Source organism: Herpailurus yagouaroundi, unplaced genomic scaffold, assembly GCF_014898765.1.
Source record: "Herpailurus yagouaroundi ecotype Mexico unplaced genomic scaffold, PumYag 566, whole genome shotgun sequence".
In the NCBI taxonomy this organism is placed as follows: domain Eukaryota; kingdom Metazoa; phylum Chordata; class Mammalia; order Carnivora; family Felidae; genus Herpailurus; species Herpailurus yagouaroundi.
The window spans coordinates 2,204,627-2,210,226 of record NW_024412783.1 but is presented as its reverse complement, the minus strand read 5'-3'; the positions used below and the strand labels follow the sequence as shown (position 1 = coordinate 2,210,226).

General features: G+C 35.6%; 1 long non-coding RNA gene across 1 annotated transcript in view; it reads left to right on the top strand.

Annotated features, from left to right (window-relative positions):
• The window catches only part of LOC121023567 (uncharacterized), a 12,817-nt gene extending 7,465 nt beyond the window's left edge, over positions 1-5,352 (top strand). Inside the window, exon 2 of the long non-coding RNA XR_005787454.1 lies at positions 5,244-5,352. This is a non-coding gene — a long non-coding RNA (uncharacterized LOC121023567). The remainder of the gene's footprint in view (positions 1-5,243) is intronic.
• Positions 5,353-5,600: the final 248 nt, after the last annotated feature.

The following is a 5,600-nucleotide window of genomic DNA, read 5'->3' as shown; positions in this document are numbered from 1 at the left end:
ATATATATATATATATATATATATATATATATATATATATTTCTTTTCTTTCTTTCCTTTTTACTTTTCTCTTTATTTTTTCCCTCCTCTAGTCTGGTTATTCTGGTTGTTGATTTGTTTCAACAGACATATTTAACCTATTCTCCTTACACCTGTTCTATATCTCCTTCTTTATTTTCCCCTCTCTCTCTCTGGATTAAGCCATAGAGTTTCTCTGCCTGGTCAATTTTACTTTATTTTATTTTTCTCCACCTCTGTCATTTCTCTCTTTGTATGGGATAAGTCCTCTTCCATCAACAATGCCCCCATCCCATTGTTTTGCTGTAGCTTGTGGTTTTGTTTTGTTTTATTTGTTTGTTTGTTTTTTTCGTTTTCTTTCCCAGGACTACTTCAAAGAATAACTCAAAGCAGACCTGGTGGAGGGTCCAACATATCACTACAAGTAGGCAGATAAAGCAATCAGAATCACAAGAACAAAAAGCAAGTAACACATGCCAAAAAACATCTCCTGTAAGGTCAGATCCTGGACAGTGAATGACCCCTCTTTAATATAATAGTGTTTCCATATGCAGGGCACATAACAAGCTTTTAAAACACATAAGGGACTGAAAACTAGCCAAAAAGATGAATCAGAAGATTTCTCCTCAAGAGAAATTCCAGGAAGAAATGACAGCTAAACAATTGGTCCAAACAGATATAAACAATATAACTGAACAAGAATTTAGAATAAGAGTCATGTGAGTAACCGCTGGGCTTGAAAAAAGCATAAAAGACAGCAGACAATGTATTGATTCAGAGATTAAAGAACTAAAAAATAATAGTCATGATGAATTAAAAACTGTTGTAAATTATGGGAAAATAAACCAGAGGAGGTGACAGCAAGGATTGAAGAGGCAGAGGGGAGAATAAGTGAAGTAAAAGATAAAATTATGAAAAAAGATGAATCTGACAAAAAGAGAAAAAATTCTGGATCAAGAGGGGAGAATTAGATAACTAAGTGATTCAGTGAAATGTAATAATGTCCTTATCATAGGAATTCCAGAAGAAGAAGAGAGAAAGGGGTGGAAGGTATACTTGAAAAAAATCATAGCTGAGAATTTCCCCACTCTAGGGAAGGAAACAGACATTTAAATACAAGAGGAACAGAGAACTGCCTTCAGAAGTAACTTGGATTGATCTTCTGCATGAAATATAGAGACACTGGCAAGATACAAAGATAAGAGAGAATCCGGAAAGCAGCTAAGGACAAAAGGCCCTTTACCAACAAAGGTAGACACATGAGGGTAGTAGCAGACCTATCTACTGAAACCTGGCAGGCCAGATAAGAGTGGCAATAAATTTTCATTGTGCTGAATAGAAAAATATGCAACCAAAAATCCTTTAACCAACAAGCCTGTCATGCAGAATAGAAGGAAAAATAAAGGTTTTTCCAGAAAAGCAAAAACTTAAGGAGTTTATCACCACTAAACCAGCCCTACAAGAGATCCTAAGGGGGACTCTGTGAGTAGAATGTTGCAAAGACCACAAAGGATCAGAGACTTCACTATAAGCATGAAACCTACAGATAACACAATGACTCTAAATCCATATCTTTCAATAATAACACTGAATGTAAAAGGACTAAATGTTTCAATCAAAACACATACCTAAAGCAGCAGAATACACATTCTTCTCAAGTGCACATGGAACATTCTCCAAGATAGATCACATAGTGGGTCACGAAAAAGGCCTTAATAAATATAAAATAATTGAGATAATAATATGCACAGTTTCAAATTATAATGCTATGAAACTTGAAATCAACCACAGGAAAAAGTCTGGAAAACATCTAAATGCATGGAGGTTAAAGATCATCCTACTAAAGAATGAATGGGTCAACCAGGCAATTAAAGAGGAAATTTAAAAATATATGGAAAAAAAAAGAAAATGAAAATACAACAGTCCAAATCCTTTGGGATGCAGCAAAGGCAGTCCTAAGAGGAAAACACATTGCAGTCCAGGCCTATCTCAAGAAACAAGAAAAATCCCACATACAAAATCGAATCACACACCTAAAAGAACTAGAAGCAGAACAACAAAAAAACCCCGAGGCCAGCAGCAGAAAAGAAATAATAAAGATCAGAGCAGAAATAAACAATATAGAATAAAAAAAAAAAACAGTAGAAAGATCAATGAAAGTAGGATATGTTTTTTTGAAAAAATAAGCAAAATTGATAAACCCCAAGCCAGACCTCTCAGTAAGAAAAGAGAGAGGACCCAAAACATGAAATCATGAGTGAAAATGGATTTATCACAACCAATCCATCAGAAATACAAGCAATTATCAGGGAATACTGTGGAAAATTATATCCCAGCCAACTGTACTACCTGGAAGAAATGGACAAATCCCTAGACACTCACACACTACCAATACTCAAGCAGGAAGAAATAGAATATTTGAACACACACATAATTAGTGAAGAAATTGAACCACTTATTAAAATCTCCCAACAAATAAGAGTCCTGGACCAGATGGCTTCCCAAGAGAATGCTACCAGACATTTAAAGCAGAGTTAATACCTATCCTTCTCAAGCTGATACAAAAAATAGAAATGGAAGGAAAATTTCTGAACTCATTCTATGAATTCAGCATTACCTTGATCCCCAAGCTAGACAGAGACTCCACAAAAAAAGGAGAATTACTGGCCAATATTCCTGATGAACATGGATGTAAAAATTCTCAACAACATATTAGCAAATCTAACTCAGCAGCATATAAATAGTATTATTCACCATGATCAAGTGTGATTCATTCCTGGGCTGCAGGCCTAGTTTAATATTCACAAATCAAACAATGTGATATAGCACATTAATAGACAAGAGGTTAAGAACCATATGATCCTGTCAATAGATGCAGAAAAATAAAAAAAACATTTGACAAAATACAGTATCTGTTTTCAATAAAATCCCTAAAGAAAGTCGGGGTAGAAAGAACATACTTAAACATCATAGAAGTCAGACATGAAAAGCCCACAGCTAATATCCTCATCAGTAGGGAAAAACTGTGAGCTTTCCACCAAGATCAGGAATTTGACAGGGATGTCCACTGTCACCACTGTTGTTTCACATAGTGTTGGAAGTCCTAGTCTCAGCAGACAACAACATGAAAAAAAAAGAAAAAAAGCATCCAAATTGGTAAAGAAGAAGCCAAACTTTCACTTTTCACAGATAACATGATCCTTTCCATGGAAACCTAAAAGACTCCACCACAAAGTTGCTAGAACTGACACATGAATTCAGCAAAGTCACAGGATGCAAAATCAAGGTATAGAAATTGGTTGCACTTCATTACTCCAATAATGAAGAGAAATAAAGAAATTGACCTCATTTCCAATTGCACCAAGAAGCAAAAAAAAAACCTAGGAATAAACCTAACCAAAGATGTAAAAGATCTGTATGCTGAAAACTATAGAAAGCTTATGAAGGAAATTCAAGAAGACACAAGGAAATGGGAATACATTCCACGCTCATGGAGTGGAAGAATAAATAGCGTTAAAGTGTCAATACTAACCAAAGCAATCTACACATTCAATGCAATCCCAATCAAAGTTGCACTGGAATTCTTCTCAAAGCCAGAAAAAACAATTCTAAAATTTTTATGGAAAAACAAAAGACCTCAAATAGCTAAAGTAATATTGGAAAAGAAAACCAAAGCAGCAGGCATCACAATCCCAAACTTTAGCCTCTATTACAAATCTGTAATCATCAAGACAATATGGTATTGGCCCTAAAACAAACACGGAAACCAATGGAATAGAATAGAGAACCCACAAATATATGGGCAATTAATCTTTGACAAAGAAGGAAGGAGTATCCAATTGAAAAAAAGAGCCTTTTTTGCAAATGGTGCTTAGAGAAATGGGCATCAACATGCAGAAGAATGAAAGTAGGTCACTTTCTTACACCATACACAAAAAATAAACTCAAAATGGATGAAGTACCTGAATGTGAGACAGGAAATCATTAAAACCCTAGAGGAGAAAGCAGTAAAACCTCTTTGACCTCAGCCGTAGCAATTTCTTACTTGACACATCTCTAAAGGCAAGGTAATTAAGAGCAAAAGTGAACTATTGGGACCTCATCAAGATAAAAAGCTTCTGCACTGCAAAGGAAACAGTCAACAAAACTAAAAGGCAACCGACAGATGGGGAAAGATATTGGCAAATGACATATCGGATAAAGGGCAAGTATCTGAAATCTACAAAGAACTCACCAAACTCCACACTTGGAAAACAAATAATCCAGTTAATAAATGGACAGAAGACATGAATAGACACTTTTCCAAAGAAGACATCAATATGACCAACAGACCCATGAAAAGATGCTCAACTTCACTCATCATCAGGGAAATACAAATCAAAACCACACTGAGATACCACCTCACACCAATCAGAGTGGGTAAAATGAACAACTCAGGAAACATCTGATGCTGACAAGGATGTGGAAAAATGGTAACCCTCTTGCATTGTTCATGGGAATGCAAACTGTTGTAGCCATTCTGAAAAACAGTGTGGAGGTTCCTATAAAAATTAAAAATAGAACTACCTTATGACCCAACAATAGCACCACTAGGAATTTATCCAAAGGATACAGGAGTGCTGATGTATAAGGGTACATGTACCCCAATGTTTATAGCAGTGCTTTCAATAATAGCCAAATAATGGAAAGAGCCTAAATGTCCATCAACTGATGAATGGATAAAGAAGATGTGTTGTATACATACAATGGAATACTATTTGGCAATCAGAAAGAATGAAGTGTTATTTGCAGCAACATGGATGGAAATGAAGGTATTATTCTCAGTGAAATAAGTCAGTCAGAGAAAGACAAATATAATATGTTTTAAGTCATATGTGGATCTTGAAAACTTAACAGAAGACCATGGGGGTAGGGAAAGGGAAAACATAGTTACAAACATGGGAAGGAGGGAAGGAGGCAAACCATGTAGACTCTTAAATACAGAGAACAAACTGATGGTTGATGAGGGGAGCATGGGAAGCTGTGGAAAATGGGTGATGGGTTTTGAGGAGGGCACTTGTTGGGATGAACACTGAGTGGTGTATATAAGTGATGAACCACCTGAATCTACCCCAAAAGCCAAGAGCACACTTTACATACTGTACATTAGCTAATTTGACAATAAATTATATTAAAAACAGTAGAGAACAAACTTATAGTTTATAGAGGGAGGGGGTGGGAGCTAGGTGATGAGTATTAAGTATGGCCTTTGTTGTGATGTGCACTGGGTGTTATATGTAAGTGATGAATCACTGATTTTTACTTCTGAAACCAATATTGCACTGTATGTTAACTTACTAAAATTTAACAAAGAAAAACACCTCAGATTAGAAATCACCTGTGCATGAACCTTCCACAAGTCTTCCTTCCATATGAGTTAATATTTTCCACCATCCCATATGCATTCTGAATCTTAAAAATACCACATAGCAGAATTATTAATCCTCTCTAAATACCTCTAAGGTTGGACCATGTAGATCAATGTAGTGTCCAATAAATGTGGGAAGCTAACTGTATTGTCTCAGTAATAAGCCACTTTAAAA